At 43.8% G+C, this 18,246-nt stretch overlaps 1 pseudogene; it reads right to left on the reverse strand.

The window, feature by feature from the left end:
- Positions 1-1,022: 1,022 nt before the first annotated feature.
- LOC126277918 (cyclin-dependent kinase 1-like) overlaps positions 1,023-18,246 on the reverse strand; it is an 84,294-nt pseudogene continuing 67,070 nt past the window's right edge.

Genomic DNA, 18,246 nt, shown 5'->3' on the forward strand with positions numbered 1-18,246 from the left:
GTTTGGCGCAACCCATCCACCAACTTAGGTTCGTGGAATACGTCCGAAGGCGTCGCTCGCAGGATCTCCAAACATCTTCAATGGCATCTATACAAGCTGGGTCCCGCAGGTGGGGGACGTTCATTTTCCAAGGACCGCGGCTACGCCACACTTGCTGCCGCCGGAGGAAGATGCTGGCGGTAGGTACAGTACGTCCTCTGCCGTGGTGCCTCCTTTGAGAAGTATTGCTATGCCGCTGCCAGTTTCGGAGGCGCGCAATATGTGGGATTCGTACCCGTACATGACAGGAAATTAATCGACGTTTCTTGTAGGAGGACGATGTTGATGTCCGCTGCTTGCATGATGTCTTTGAGTGAGAACATCTTAATCTGCGACCGTATGTTACTGATATTGATAGAGGCAAGCTGATATATTTGTCTCCGTTCCGTCACATGTGTATCGACCATGGGAGCTTACGCCGTCTGCTGTTCTACTGCTACGTTACGTGACCCCGCCCTGACTGCCGGCCTTGCTTGTAATTATAACTTTAGAGGGGCGCCGCCCCCGGCTTGCCGCCTGTTGCGACTGTCAGTGGGTCCCCTTCACAATCATAAGTCCAGTAGTCCAGTCTCCTTGGGACAAGTTTGTCGTCGATCGGGGCTTTCCATCCCCGACTCTCTGTGTCTCCTCTTCTAGTACCTGTGATTGGCAATGGACTGCTGGTACCTGTGCGTTGTCACGTTTTTCAGGTCGCTGTTGACGTATGCTGCTGTCGAGGCGGTTGTGTTCTGGATGTGAAGTTTTGGGTTTCCTCTGTAAGGTGACCGTCTTCCTCGGTCGTTTCTTGATCGTCGCCCTGCATGCTTATTAAGTACTCGTCCGACGGAGCTAGGCGTCGTCTCTTCCGCCGTTTGGAGATCGTTGTTTACGCGCGTGCGCTTCTGTACCCGAATGTGGGTGACTGTCTCTATCGCCACTGCAGTCTGACACGAAGGCACCAGTTGGTACTATCCGACTTTGGTTGACCATTTGCTCTTAAATCTCTATACTCTTGGTACCTGTTGGTGCTGCTCGGTGGGGGCCGTCACCACCGCCACCATGCTCGTGTCGCCATCAGCCGTCGTCGGCCTTTCGACAGGACTGTCCAGCTGCCCAGAGAGGTCGTAGTTCAGGCATAGTTCAGGGGAGCGTCCTTCCGCAACACATTTGCATATGTCGGAGGCAGAGACGTCACCAAAGGTGTTGCTACTGCTTCACCTGTCAGTATTTGTACAATTATTCGTTGGAGACACGATGAGCGAACGTGGCCTTCCTGACCACAAGTTTTCGGCTGAGTATCGTAAATGACTATCGCTCTGCAGCCTCCAATTGTGAGATAAGACGCCACATGTTTTGATAGCTCTATTCGTATTTGTCACACTCCATTAAGTACCGAGTACATGGTAAAGTGTGTCCACTTTTCTGCTCTGTGACTTAGTATCCGACCTTAGGGTTGTAGCACAGTAACCATGACCCCAGCCGGAATCTCAATTGGTAGCTCAAATAGTCTGACAGTTCTTAATCCAAGCCCCACAGCGTTCCGACATGTCCATCAGCATGTTTAAACTTACGTCCGCCTTGATGGCTACGTATGATCTTGTCATACACCGTGTCTTTGATCAGTTTAGCGTAGACCACACTGCTTGTGATAGAGAAGTGGATTCCAATCATATCCTGTGGTTCAATTTTCATTTCTTCAGGCATAAATCTTTCTACTTCAAATGCCTTCGGTCGTGCAAATTTATTATTAAAGATGATCTTGATGGTAGACTGTCGGTGCGAATGAGCCATTCTAGTTTGAAAGTTCAAGCACTAGCGAATATTAACAGGAGGTAAACAACCCCGTGCGCGAAGCTGAGCGGCGTGGATAGATGTGCTGCTGTTTAATTACTGAACATGAACATCTGTTACAACCTGTGTTGATTGGGAGTGGTGGACTGCATAAAACAGACGTCCGAGCCGCACGACTGGGGAAAGCAGACTGCATTCGCAGCTGTTGTGCCTGCTGGGCAAGCTGCGTAGTTTGGACACAGTGATTAGCGGGTCTTTCCTCGACACGACCGAAACATTAAACAAAAGGAAGTGAAAGAGTTGTGTCTTTGGTTCAAATGGTTCAAATGCCTCTAAGCACTTTGGGATTTAACATTTGAGGTCATCAGTCCCCTAGAACTTAAAACTACTTAAACCTAACTAACTAAAGGACATCACACACATCCATGACCGAGGCAGGATTCGAACCTGCGACCGTAGTGGTCGCGCGGTTCCAGACTGTAGCGCTTAGAACAGCTCGGGCGCTTCGGCCGGCGGTGGCTTTGGAACATTGTCAAACAGATCCTAGATTTTAGCACTCTTCCGCGATTCTAGCACTCTCACCTTGTTCTTGGCTTCCTTTCATCTACTAGGCTTTACTTGGCGATCTTGGAAAACCTGAGATTTAACTCGCTTCCACCGTAAGCCGGAATAACCCAGCCCACCCTTGCGGATGGAGTTAACCGCCGTGCTAAGCGCGGACTGCGCACACTTCTTGACGGTAACCGCCCGAACGAGATTTGTGCCCCGTCCCAGCGACCGCCCCCGACACTACGTGCTCCGCCGGAGCATCCTTTCTCAGGGCAATGCAGTGGCTGCGCTAATGCCGTTACCCTAAATACATTACCCGAAATCGCGTCAGGCTGCCGACATTTTCACTGTAATCGGCTTAGCAGCGCGGTAATCGGCGAGCAGCGCAGCGAGCGCAGGGGATGAAGCAGCGGCTGCCTCCACTGTTCTACGGTCTACATCTCCGACCCCCCTCTGCTCTTTTCGGTTCTTAGGAAAGTGCTGCCGTATCCTGGCGTGTTCACAGCATAAAATGAATTCCAGCTAGACGACAATACTGGAACCACGGGCATTGCATGTTTGTTGCTGGCTTCAGTGTCCTTGAGAGACATGTAATCATATTTGATTATCTTCATTTCTAAAATATTCCTCTTTCATATACCACCCAGATATTAACTGTACTATTTGTATCATAAGTAATAACATAAAAGCATACAGCTGAAATCCGACGTAGTTACAAGCAAAAACGTCTCTCGGAGAGAACACAGTGCCATAACTCGATTTCCCAGAAACTTAGCTCAGTGGAAAAGAGGTCAAAATAAGCGAACATTGTCTCAGCTTATCGTAGATCCCTTAGCGTTAATGAGAAAACCACTGTTGGAGTTTTCGAGGTACTGTATATGCCTTTTACCGAGTAAGTCGTTTGAACAAAGGGGTAGCACAGTGCGTATCGTCACATGCTCACGCTCTGGCTCCGCTTATTCGAAATCCGATTATTATTTTTCTTTTTCTTTTTCATTTCCTTACCCAAGTACGTATAATATTACTACACTAACTATTTACAATGTATACTGAAATTACCTTGTACTTATTTGCCTACTAATTGTACGGTTGGTGAATTAATTTAGAAAATAAATAAAAACAATAGATGATTGGAAAAATTACATGAAATTGTTAATGGAGAAATTCCTGTTGTGTATCTTAAGTCATAATCAATGTCAAGGGCCAGTTTTCGGAAAAGTGGTCCGTATGTGTGATTTGCCACGAAATTATTGTCAACGCGTGAAATCTTCAACAATGTTAACGACGTTTCTTCACTTAGTGAGATTCATATGAAGAAATGTCGCTGTGGCAAACTTCCCTTCATGCAAAGCTAGTACCGTTCGGAATTTCTACGTTTAGAATATCTCTACGATCGGTATCATCCAAGGGAATGCATTAAATCTTGCTGAAAAATAAATGTAACATATAAGATTTAGAATGAAATATAATAATTTAAAAAGCTTGTAATCCTGAAAATACCATAGACATATATATTATATAATATAAGACTGTTATTGTGAAGCACGGTTGCAATATTACAATTAATATAACGCCCCTCCTTACACGATACGTAAAATTCGTGTTGTTACCTTCCACGGATATTGGTAGATAAATGAAAAATTGATAGTATCACTTGTCTTATAGGAGTGTTGGTTGTAAAATGCAACATTACAATAATGAGGAATATGCGAATATGCATTTCAGATATGGCAGGACTAACTGCAATGCACTGGAGGCTGCACGCTTATGCCAAGAAGCGTACTCTGCCCGAAGGCACTCGCAGAATCGAACGTTTACGAGGGTGCATCAGGACCTCCGATAATCTGGGAACTTCACACGTTATGCGGGAGCAGGTAGGTCTGCAAGAATTATACCCGTGCTTAAAGAAATGGTTCTCAAAACAACTGAACATTCACCAGGAACCTCGATAAGGAGACGTGCCACAGGAGTTGACGAATGACCCACAGTTGTGTTTGGAAAATAATCCATCACAATGCATCATACCTGTACCAACTTCGAATTCAGTGCCTTAGTGAGGCGGACTTTAGTCCTAGACTAACGTTCGGTTAGTGTACACAAGAAAAAGCTGTAGGCAACCCTATGTTGGACAATAATATTTTATCTGCGAATGAGGCAGTGTTCGCTCGTGATTTTGTTTTTAATTATCGCAGTTCTGACATTTGGACTCATCGAGACTCCAAGCAACACGCTATTCATCAGTCTCCACAACAGTGATGTCTCTAATTGAATGCACACTTAGTGGTGCCGCAGGCGGTTGTAGGTAAGAGGGTGGCTGAACGAAACATTCTGCGCAGTGTGTGTGTGCGTGTGTTTGTGGTGTGTGTGAGTGAGAGAGAGAGAGAGAGAGAGAGAGAGAGAGAGAGAGAGAATGCTTGCGACGTCGCCAGTTTGCCCTTCCAGTGCTGTCAGCACTACATTGTCAGGCGTCAGCTGAGTATCCTGCTGAGAGGTTGCGAACATAGCACTATTGTTATTTGCAAGAGTTCCACCATTACAGTAGATGTGTTGTGAATCTAGTAAAGAATATTCTACTTACACATTAATTTCACATTTCTGTCATATTTTTTGAGTAGTTTGTCTTGCTAGTTTCGTAGATTGCAATATATTTTTGATTTGTTGGTTTTGATACAGTCTATATGATTACAGAAGTAATATGTTTTTTCGTCCTTATGCACGATTCCTTTTATTGGGACGAAACAACGTCAGTGGTGACGTTTCCTAAGTGAAGAGTGACTCTCTTCAACTTGCAGTCGAGCCCAACTGGAAATGGTTGACAAGGTATCCTTAAATTTTTCTAATTTCCATGAATACGTAGTTGCTGCACAGATTCACGTAAGAAATACCATATCCACCTAAGTCATTTTGTAGACAGTGCAGTTGTCTGCCGCTATTTCAGGTCGAATACAGACAGTAACAAATGGACATGCACTGATATGATTTCAATTTTGGAAGTGAAAATATGGTGCTCAAGTGAACACAACAAGAATGAAAATGAATTTTAATACCAACTCGATTCTACAAAAATGACAAACCACACATTTTAGCTAAGTGCACCTGGACGAGCCAGGGTAGGCAGTCATGTAGAGAACATACATGGAATAATGCAGAAAAGCCCCACTGATGAGTGTGTGATAACACTGAAATACGTCTGAGTGAAACTATAAACAATGTATCATCTGGTACTCGGAAGTGACATTATGGTAGCATATTTTTAAATAATGTTAACTGTTGATGATATACTTGCGATTTATATACTTAAGTCAGTCTGTTGAACTACTCATGTAACTAATCTTGTACTTGTCCAGTTTCTCAAACAAAAAATGAACAGTATCTCGTAACGAGATAAATAAATAACCGATTTCGTGAAATGCAGGAAATTATTTTCCATGTACACTCACAATAGCTACTGGCGATCACTATTTGCATCTACAAAAATATAATATAAATTTTGCGAAATTATTGCTTCAAATACGGACTTTGTAATTATACCATTATTCTGCCTAAATGGCAACTCGTCCTTTAACCATGATAGATCTGCAAGTGTAAGATGCTAAATAATACCCATTTATACTGACACTTTCCATCCCCACAATACATGGTGTTCAGACAGACAAACTATATGGATCTCATTCTTATTTTTGAGATCACCTAAATACACTAACAGGTTATCAACTTTATTTTTATTCCCCTGATAGTTTGATGAAGTAAATTGATACTACCCTTAGGTTTATCCCTATTTACCGTACATGAGGCTTCTTTTGTTCTACTTTTCTTTATTTTTGTCTGTCTTGACCTTGGATTTGACCTAAAACAGCTGTCTGCCTGATCCCATTAACCACAGGATTCATCCCTTGTGTGACTGTGGCCCCCCTTACGGTATGTGATAATAGAGAAGCTTACTTATCTTTCATCATCCTGTTTATTTGCAGACTATGTTTAGTGTATCCCTGCCTACCAATAGCATACGCCGGAACCACACTTATGTGGGATTTTTCCGGTGTCTGGAGCATCCTGTTCAGCTCAGTGTCAACACATGCCTTACAGCAGTGTTTACGATGGGCCGATCATAGCGCTGAAGACCTCCACAAACCCCACATTTGTGTGATCAGTTTCTGCTCCTATTTTATCCAGCTCACTCCTAATACGGACACGGGTAGATAAATGAAAAATGAAATAAAATAAACGAATGAACACAACAATCGGGTTTCGAACATGGGAAACAAAGGCAACGATACTAGACCCTCTGCCACCAGCTGAGCTGACCTAAGCATGCACTAAAGAGCATCTAAATTACGTCGATTATCTATGGATAAGTTGAGACAGGTTTTCTCTTATTTTGTCTCCCCAACCATTGAGCGAAATTTCTAGGAAATAGGATTACGGTGAATGCTATGCTCTCTTCATCAGTAAACATAGGTCCGAAACCGGAGTGCTTGCAGGATAACAGCGATTTAGTGGTTACCAGCCACGACCGACGAGATTCTGGTGTGGTCTTTGATAGATTTCCGAGACTTGGATGGATATGACTGTACAATACACAGCCACACACGTGAGTTGCCTGCAGTGTGTCACTTGTATTGTACGAGTGTTGGCTGTAAAATGCAACATAACGATAATGAGGAATATGCGAATATAGATTTCATATATGGGAGGGCTAACTGCAGTGCGCTGGTGGTGCACGCTTATACCAAGAAGAGTACCTTGCCCGAACGCCCTCTGAGAGTCATATGTTTACAAGGGTGTATCAGAACCTCCGAGAATCCAGGTACTTCACATATGTGCGGGAGCAGGTAGGCCTGGAAGAATTACACCTGTGTTAACAGACATGGTTCTCAAAACAACCGAACACTCACCAGGAATCTCAACAAGGAGACATGCATCAGAAATTGACAGAATGGTCCAGAGCAGAGTTAGGAGAATAATGCATCACAATGCAACATACCTGTACCAACTCTGAATTTAGAGTCTCAGTAAGGCGGGCTTTGGTCCTAAACTAACGTTGGGTTACTAAAAATGGCTCAGAGCATTATGGGACTTAACTTCTAAGGTCATCAGTCCCCTAGAACTTAGAACTACTTAAACAAAACTAACCTAAGGACATCACACACATCCATGCCCGAGGCAGGATTCGAACCTGCGACCGTAGCGGTCGCGCGGTTCCGGACTGTAGCGCCTTTAACCGCTTGGCCACCCTGGCCGGCGTTTCGGTTACTGGATGCAACAAAAAGCTGTAGACAACCCTATGTTTGACAGTAACATTTTGTCTGGAAATGAATCAAGTTTCGCTCGTAATGGCGTGTTTAACTATCACAGTTATCACATTTGGAGTAATCGAGACTCCAAGCAACATGCTATTCATGAGTCTCTTCATCAGTGACGTCCCTTACTGAATGTGTGCCTAGGGGTTCTATAGTCTGGTGCAGGTAAGAAAGTGGCTGAGCAAAGCGTTCTGCACAGGGAAAGAGAGGGAGAATCCTTGCGACGATGCCAGTTTGCCTATCCTGTGCAGTCAGCAGTACACTCGCTGGTGTCAGCTGAGTATCCTGCTAAGAGGTCGTGCCCATAACACTATTCCTATTTGCAAGAGTTTCACCATTCAAAAAATGGTTCAAATGGCTCTAAGCACTATGGGACTTAATATATGAGGTCACAAGTCCCCAAGACTTAGAACTAACTAAACCTAACTAACCTATGGACAAGGACATACCCACACATCCATGCCTGAGACAGGATTCGAACCTGCGAATGTAGGAGCAGCACGGTTCCGGACTGATGAGCCTAGAACCGCTCGGCCACAGCGGCAGGCTTTCACCATTCCAGTAGATATGTTGTACACCTAGTAAAGAATATTCTACTTACACTTTAATTTCATATTTCAGTCACACTTTCTTAGTAGTTTGACTCGCTATTTTCGTAGGTCTACTGATTTTGATACGGTCTATATGACTCCAAAAGTAATACGTATTTTCGTCTTTATGCACGATTCTTTTTATTGGGACAAAACAACGTCAGTGGTGATGGTTCCTAAGTGAAGACTGACTCTCTTCAACTTGCAGTCGAGACCAATTGGAAACGTTTGAGAAGGTATCCTTAAATTTTTCATTTATATTGCTGTGAAAATGCAGTTGCTGCACAGATTAATGTAAAATGTGGAAATCTGTGGTAAGGTCTTATGTGACCAAACTGTTGAGGTCATCGGTCGTTAAGATAACACCTTACGTAAGGACGACACACACACACACACACACACACACACACACACACACACACACACATGCCTGAGGAAGTACCCGAACTTCCGACGGGGCAAGCCACGTGGGCCGTGACAAGACATCTACATCTACATCCATACTCCGCAAGCCACCTGATGGTGTGTGGCGGAGGGTACCTTGAGTACCTCTATCGGTTGTCCTTCTATTCCAGTCTCGTATTGTTCGTGGAAAGAAGGATTGTCGGTATGCTTCTGTGTGGGATATAATCTCTCTGATTTTATCCTCATGCTCTCTTCGCGAGATATACGTAGGAGGGAGCAATATGCTGCTTGACTCTTCGGTGAAGGTATGTTCTCGAAACCTTAACAAAAGCCCGTACCGATCTACTGAGCGTCTCTCCTGCAGAGTCTTCCACTGGAGTTTAGCTATCATCTCCGAAACACTTCCGCGATTACTGAATGATCCTGTAACGAAGCGCGCTGCTCTCCGTTGTATCTTCTCTATCTCTTCTATCAACCCTAACTGGTACGGATCCCACACTGCTGAGGAGTATTTAAGCAGTGGGTGAACAAGCTTACTGTAACCTACTTCCTTTGTTATGGGCTTGCATTTCCTTAGGATTCTTCCAATGAATCTCAGCCTGGCATCTGCTTTACCCTCCATCAACTTTATATGACCATTCCATTTTCAATCACTCCTAATACGTATTCCCAGATATTTTATGGAATTAACTGCTTCCAGTTGCTGACCTGCTATTTTGTAGCTAAATGATAAGGGATCTATCGTTCTATGTGTGGTGTCACCGCCAGACACCACACTTGCTAGGTGGCAGCCTTTAAATCGGCCGCGGTCCGTTAGTATACATCGGACCCGCGTGTCGCCACTATCAGTGATTGCAGACCGAGCGCCGCCACACGGCACGTCTAGAGAGACTTCCTAGCACTCGCCCCAGTTGTACAGCGGACTTTGCTAGCGATGGTTCACTGCCTACTTACGTTCTCATTTGCAGAGGCGATAGTTTAGCATAGCCTTCAGCTAAGTCATTTGCTACGACCTACCAAGGCGCCATATTCAGTTATCATTGATATTGTGAATCATGTACCGTCATGAGCGACTTTCATCATTAATGGATTAAATTTAAGTATTCCACGAGCTACGTCCGTTTTTCTAAATTCTAATTTCCTTGTCATGTTCCAGACCTCACGCCAGCCTGCGTGAGCTGAAACGCGTGCATTTCGGTCTCCTTTAGTAAAACGGTGTTGGCTCTCCTGCCAATCACAACACTATGTATTCGCAGCACATTACACTTGTCTACATTGAGATTCAATTGCCATTCCCTGCACCATGCGTCAATTCGCTGCAGATCCTCCAGCATTTCAGTAAAATTTTCCATTGTTATAACCTCTCGATACACCACAGCATCATCTACAAAAAGCCTCAGTGAACTTCCGATGTCATCCACAAGGTCATTTATGTATATTGTAAATAGCAACGGTCCAATGACACTCCCCTGCGGCACACCTGAAATCACTCTTACTTCGGAAGACTTTTCTCCATAGAGACTGACATGCTGCGTTCTGTTATTTAGGAACTCTTCAATCCAATCACACAATTGGTCTGATAGTCCATATGCTCTTACTCTGTTCATTAAACGACTGTGGGGAACTGTATCGAAGGCCTTGTGGAAGTCAAGAAACACGGCATCTACCTGTGACCCCGTGTCTATGGCCCTCCGAGTCTCGTGAACGAATAGCGCGAGCTGGGTTTCACACGACCGTCTTTTTCGAAACCCATGCTGATTTCTACAGAGTAGATTTCTAATCTCCAGAAAAGTCATTATACTCGAACATAATACGTGTTCCAACTGATCGACGTTAGAGATATAGGTCTACAGTTCTGCACATCTGTTCGAGGTCCCTTCTTAAAAACGGGGATGACCTGTGCCCTTTTCCAATCCTTTGGAATGCTACGCTCTTCTAGAGACCTCCGGTACACCGCTGCTAGAAGGGGGGCAAGTTCCTTCTCGTACTCTGCGTAAAATCGAACTGTTATGCCATCAGGTTCAGCTGCCTTTCCTCTTTTGAGCGATTTTAACAGTTTCTCTATCCCTCTGTCGTCTATTTCGATATTTACCATTTTCTTATCTGTGCGACAATCTAGAGAAGGAACTACAGTGCAGTCTTCCTCTGTGAAACAGTTTTGGAAAAAGACATTTAGTATTTCGGCCTTTAGTCTGTCATACTCTGTTTCAGTACCATTTTGGTCACAGAGTGTCTGGACATTTTGTTTTGATCCACCTACCGCTTTGACATAAGACCAAAATTTCTTAGGATTTTCTACCAAGTCAGTACATAGATCTTTACTTTCGAATTCATTGAACGCCTCTCGCATAGCCCTCCTCACACTACATTTCGCTTCGCGTAATTTTTGTTTGTCTGCAAGGTTTCGACTATGTTTATTTTTGCTGTGAAGTTCCCTTTGCTTTAGCATCAGTTTTATAACTCGGTTGTTGTACCACGGTGGTTCTTTTCCATCTCTTACGATCTTGCTTGGCACATACTCATCTAACGCATATTGTACGATGGTTTTGAACTTTGTCCACTGATCCTCAACACTATCTGTACTTGAGACAGAACTTTTGTGTTGATCCGTCAGGTACTCTGAAATCTGCTTTTTGTCACTTTTGCCAAACAGAAAAATCTTCCTACCTTTGTTAATATTTCTATTTAAGGCTGAAATCATCGATGCGGTAACCGCTTTATGATCGCTGATTTCCTGTGCTGCGTTAACTGTTTCAAATAGTTCGGGTCTGTTTGTCACCAGAAGGTCTAATATACACTCCTGGAAATTGAAATAAGAACACCGTGAGTTCATTGTCCCAGGAAGGGGAAACTTTATTGACACATTCCTGGGGTCAGATACATCCCATGATCACACTGACAGAACATCAGGCACATAGACACAGGCAACAGAGCATGCACAATTTCGGCACTAGTACAGTGTATATCCACCTTTCGCAGCAATGCAGGCTGCTATTCTCCCATGGAGACGATCGTAGAGATGCTGGATGTAGTCCTGTGGAACGGCTTGCCATGCCATTTCCACCTGGCGCCTCAGTTGGACCAGCGTTCGTGCTGGACGTGCAGACCGCGTGAGACGACGCTTCATCCAGTCCCAAACATGCTCAATGAGGGACAGATCCGGAGATCTTGCTGACCAGGGTAGTTGACTTACACCTTCTAGAGCACGTTGGGTGGCACGGGATACATGCGGAGTTGCTTTGTCCTGTTGGAACAGCAAGTTCCCTTGCCGGTCTAGGAATGGTAGAACGATGGGTTCGATGACGGTTTAGATGTACCGTGCACTATTCAGTGTCCCCTCGACGATCACCAGAGGTGTACGGCCAGTGTAGGAGATCGCTCCCCACACCATGATGCTGGGTGTTGGCCCTGTGTGCCTCGGTCGTATGCAGTCCTGATTGTGGCGCTCACCTGCACGGCGCCAAATACGCATACGACCATCATTGGCACCAAGGCAGAAGCGACTCTCATCGCTGAAGACGACACGTCTCCATTCGTCCCTCCATTCACGCCTGTCGCGACACCACTGGAGGCGGGCTGCACGATGTTGGGGCGTGAGCGGAAGACGGCCTAACGGTGTGCGGGACCGTAGCCCAGCTTCATGGAGACGGTTGCGAATGGTCCTCGCCGATACCCCAGGAGCAACAGTGTCCCTAATTTGCTGGGAAGTGGCGGTGCGGTCCCCTACGGCACTGCGTAGGATCCTACGGTCTTGGCGTGCATCCGTGCGTCGCTGCGGTCCGGTCCCAGGTCGACGGGCACGTGCACCTTCTGCCGATCACTGGCGGCAACATCGATGTACTGTGGAGACCTCACGCCCCACGTGTTGAGCAATTCGGCGGTACGTCCACCCGGCCTCCCGCATGCCCACTATACGCCCTCGCTCAAAGTCCGTCAACTGCACATACGGTTCACGTCCACGCTGTCGCGGCATGCTACCAGTGTTAAAGACTGCGATGGAGCTCCGTATGCCACGGCAAACGGGCTGACACTGACGGCGGCGGTGCACAAATGTTGCGCAGCTAGCGCCATTCGACGGCCAACACCGCGGTTCCTGGTGTGTCCGCTGTGCCGTGCGAGTGATCATCGCTTGTATAGCACTCTCGCAGTGTCCGGAGCAAGTATGGTGGGTCTGACACACCGGTGTCAATGTGTTCTTTTTTCCATTTCCAGGAGTGTATTATCGCCACGAGACGGTTCTCTATTTAACTGCTCAAGGTAGTTCTCAGATAAAGCACTTAAAAAAATTTCACTGGATTCTTTGTCCCTGCCACCCGTTATGAACGTTTGAGTCTCCCAGTCTATATCCAGCAAATTAAAATCTCCACCCAGAACTATAACATGGTGGGGAAATCTACTCGACGTCTCAGTCCGCTCGGTTACGCAGCTTGTCAGATCAATGCAAGAAATATTGTCGCCACATAAATCATTTTGTAGACCGTGCAGTTGTCTGCCACTACAACACACAGCAACAAGTAGACATGCACTGAAATGATTTTAGATTTAGAAGTGAAAACATTGAGCTCAAGCGAACACAACAGGAATAAGAATGAGTTTTAACAGTAACTCATTTCTATAAAAATTTCAAATCTCACATTTTAGCAAAGTATACCTGGACCAACCAAGGCAGGAAGTCATGTCAAGAACATACATGGAGCTATGCAAGAAACGTCCCATTGATGAGTGTGTGATAACGCTGAAATATGTCTGAAGTATAAACAATGTACCATATGGTACTCGAGAGTGACATTAACGTACCGTGTTTCGAAATAATGGTAACTGTTGATCATATACTTGTGCTTTATCTATTCAGGTCAATCTTGTGAACTACTTGCGTAAGTAGTCTTGTACTTGCCCATTTTGTCAAATACAAGACAAACAGTGTCTCAGAACAAGATAAATAAATTACCGATTTTCTAAAATTTGAGATTTAATTTCCATGTACAGCTATGATAGTTACTGGTGATCACTATTCGAATTTACAAAATAAAGTATAAAATTGCAAAATGATTGTTTCAAACACGGATTAATACCTACTAACAATATGTAATGCAACCACAGATTCAACTGTCAGTACATACCAACTTCAAGACATTGAAACGACGCCATCTTCTTCGACGTTGGACTGCGATGAATGACTCATAATAAAGTTCTTACTAACATCTTGATCATAGTCCTCAACCTGTTCTTTTTCTGCATGCCTTATACAATACGCCTGTGCAGAAATCGTGTTGATCTCGATCGCTACATGCACAAGATTTCAGCATCTGCAATTTTAAAGTTATTATTCTTTTATATGACGTAAGCATTCAAATGCTCCCATATCGTGCCGATGGGATTGTAATGGCAGTGGTACAATGGTAAAGTAATTAGTTGGAGCCGCTTTTTGTTTAAAGATATCGTCTATCTCATAGATACTTTACACTGGCTTATTTGCGTTGACAAGCAGCATCATTTCCGCTCTGGTTCATGACGGATTGTGAAGGATTTTATTACTCGATAACCAAGCGTTAATATCCTATTTCTTGCTATGCGTGGTAGCAGCTTATTGAGTCTCACTGAGTGGACAGTGCAGGATTCGAAGCACAGTCCAGCAAGGGTACACGCCAGCATCCAGGTACCGGGAGGATTAAACTTCGAATATTTCCTTTAACTACGATTACAATCATGTAACTGTTGTCATGTTCATTCAAAACACCTGCATTTCTGCCAAAAATAAGTATATCTGTATTTACTTGCTCCTAATATCGTGAATGCATTTACACCATTAATTACGATGCACTCCATGTATTCTCCTAATTACGATTTCCTATTCTGTTGAGTCCACAAGTAGGTCGGTGTGAACATCACATCAGGAACTCGGCTGATTTTTTACTTCGTTTGGAGAACCTGCGGTTGAATAACTCTGATATTTTAGTGAGTTTCGATGTGGTTTCTCTCTTCACTCGTGTTCATCTGTCTGATTCGTTGCGGCTAATTGAGGCTAGGTTTGGTGCTGATTAACTAAACTCTTTCGGGATATGTTGACATCCACTCACATTTTATTCAGTGACCAGTATTATGAGAAAACGGAGTTGCGATAGGTAGTCCGTTGTCTCCTGTGACTGCAAATTTGTTTATGGAAGATTTAGGGGAACGTGCCCTGGAGTGGGCGCCTTTGAAAACCGCCTGTTTCTTTAGATATGTTGACGATACCTTTATTGTTTGGCCTCAAGGTAGGGAGAATTTGAATGCCTTTCTAGAACATCTGAACTCGATCCACCTGCACATTCGCTTTGCGATGGAGGTGGAAGAGGATGGTTGCCCTCCCTTTCTTGACGTGTTGGTTAGGAGGAAGGATGATGGATCATTGGGACATGCCGTCTACAGGATACGTACTCACACCGACTTGTACTTACAGGCTAACAGTTGTCACTATCCGACTCAACGTGAAGGGGTACTTCGTACCTTGGTACACAGGGCACATGTTGTTTCTGACGCTGAGACTTTGCCAACTGAGCTCTCCCATCTAGAAGTAACATTTCGTCAAAATGGTTATAGTGATAGACAGATTGAAAGTGCGTTGCGCTATCGACCAACTGTACATCGGGTGACTGATGATAATTCTGAGTCAACACATAAGTCTACTGCCTTTTTGCCTTACGTAGGAAACACGTCTAACAAGATCGGCCGTATTTTACGGAAATACGATGTGAAATGTGTTTTCCGACCTCCATCTAAAATTAGAGCGCTTTTGAGTTCTGTTAAGGATGATCTTTGACTGCGTAAGGCGGGTGTATATCGTATTCCTTGTAGCTGTGGCATGGCATATATTGGTCAAACTATCAGGACCGTGGAGGACCGATGTACTGAGTATAAAAGGCACCCATAATTAGAGCAGCCAAGCTGATCTGCTATTGCCGAACATTGCTTGGCTACTGGTCACCCCATGTTGTATAATAACACCGAGATATTGGCATGCTATTGGGACAGTGTTATTAGGGAGGCAGTTGAGATTAAATTAGCGAGCAACCTCGTTAACAGGGATGGAGATTTCTGTTTAAACTCTGTTTGGAATCCGGCTCGCTCCCTTGTCAAAAAACAGAGGGGCAGAGTCAATGCTACCTCACCTGCGAATTCGTAGTCTCACTATCGATAGCTCTGACTTTGGTCATCTTTGGTGGCACTTGTGTTCAGTGTGTGTGTTATCTTTCCTACTTCAGTCCGAGAACCGAGGTTTTAAATTTGCATGTATGTCGCCTGTCCGTTGCAGTTTGCCTTGTAAATATCGGCGGTCGCTGAAAGTGTCACCTGGCTGAATTACCGGAAGTTATTTGAAAGTTGTATACGCCAGGAGAAACTCAGGTCTCACAGAAGTATATGATCAATTAGGAATATATAAGACCACCTGTGACAAATTTAGGGCAAACAGGAAAGAAATAAAGACAGGGCTTAGTGAGCACTGTAATGCTAATCACAAATCTGTTTTTAGTGCTTACCTCAACATACAGGGGCACAGAATGGGAGGCATAAGAAGAAATATGAATCTTCCACACAAAATAGAGAAATTTTCTAGAAGAAGTGTTTTTATATGCTAATCTTAAAGTTTAACGTGATAAGATACTTCCGGAACCGTGTGACTGCTACGGTCGCAGGTTCGAATCCTGCCTCGGGCATGGATGTGTGTGATGTCCTTAGGTTCGTTAGGTTTAAGTAGTTCTAAGTTCTAGGGGACTGATGACCACAGCTGTTAAGTCCCATGGTACTCAGAGCCGTTTGATAAGATACTTAATGAACAAAGGGCCCCAGGAACACTAAATATTTAGATAGTCTCTCTGAATTTTTTGCATTACTGGAATGTAGTTATGGATAACTATAATACACACCATTGTGCCTTAAAATACAGTGTAGTTGATTCCAGTGTATGTATGCCACTGCCAATTTATTTAAGTCTTAGGATTATTGTGATTACTCCTACATTATAATTCCATTCACAGTAACTTTTCATAATTAAACCTGTTTAGAATTGCATAAATATGTACGCCACTTTAATCTGTTAATTGGGAACAGGTCAGACAGTAGAATATACTATGCTCGCTACATTTTAAACGTATTGTCAGCCTGTATGACTGTGCACTCACCTTTCAAGCTCTTTCGTAATATTACTGATGTAATATAGATTGAGATAGTACATAAATGCTTTTCTTAGCTAGTGACATAGGCGAAATTTTTATTTTGTACAGCATGTTAGTCCATAAACGGTTATATTGTATGTTTTATGAGAATGTGTTGGCGTCTGATCTAGGCAGATAGTGTAGTTGAATTGCTTTGTTGGTCTTGTTAATTGCTAATGATAAGGCATAGTATTTTGTGCAATATACACACATATGGCTGTGTGGGAATGCTTAGAAAGTTTTCGCTCTTAAACTGTTTTAAAGGAAAAGAAAACAGATTTGAGAAATAAATACTATAGAATTTTAACTTTTCACGGTGTGTAAGAGTGTGCCCCTGGATATTGTGGGTATGTTAGTGAGTGTACATGACAATTTCTTTATTTTGAACAGTGTTATTTGAACAGAACTGACAGTAACAGGCAATGTGATTAGGACTTTGATGCATCTTTGTGGCTGTAGTATCCGGCAATGGGCCTCATTGCTTTACATATGCACTTCATTTGTTTTAATTCTTTATAATCAGAGATAACCAGTGTGAATATTCAAATGTGTGTGAATTCCTAAGGGACCAAACTGCTAAGGTAATCGGTCGCTAGACTTACACACTAATTAAACTAACTTAAACTAAATTAAGCTGAAAACAACACACACCCATGCCGCAGGGAGGACTCGGACCTCCGTCAGTCCGTGACGTAACGACTCAAACCCCGCGGCCACTACGCGGGACTAACCAGTGTGAATCAGCGGTGTGGATATTTATGGACAGTCAGTTTATTTTAACTCTTTACTAATGACAATGAGTTGATACAGTATGATAAAACGCATTGGTGCTTTTGTTGTTTAATGATCATGGGGATGCATAGACAGTCTTTAAATTTTGAACTGTGTGTTAGAACATAGACAATCTGTTTTATGCAGTTCGAGTGTGGTTTGGCATTAGCACTTCTACACTACGTTCTCAGTTATTTTTTGGATGTATTCCAGCTTCTGTCTTTCCCTACAGATTTCCAACTATCTCTAGAACCATGTATGTTCTTCCCGAATGTCTCAGCACCTGTCCCATTATCCTGTCCCTTCTTCTTGTCTGTGTTTTCCATACGTACATTTCCTCTCCAATTGTGCAGAAAAACTTCTCATTCCTCACCTTGTCAGCCCACCTAATTTTCAACACTTTATATTCAGTACCACATCACAGAAGCTTCGATTCTCTTCTGTTCCGCTTTCCCCGCGGACCGAGTTTCACCACCACACTATGCTGTACTTCAAATGTACATTCTCAGAAATTTTGTCCTCAAATTGAGGCCTGCGTTGTATAGTAAAATCCTTCTATCAGCTGGGATGTCCTTTTTTCCAGTGCTAGTACGCTTCGTCTATTATGGTTATTTTGCTGCCTAGGTAGTA

The sequence above is a fragment of the Schistocerca gregaria genome, chromosome 1 (genome assembly GCF_023897955.1).
Source record: "Schistocerca gregaria isolate iqSchGreg1 chromosome 1, iqSchGreg1.2, whole genome shotgun sequence".
In the NCBI taxonomy this organism is placed as follows: Eukaryota; Metazoa; Arthropoda; class Insecta; order Orthoptera; family Acrididae; genus Schistocerca; species Schistocerca gregaria.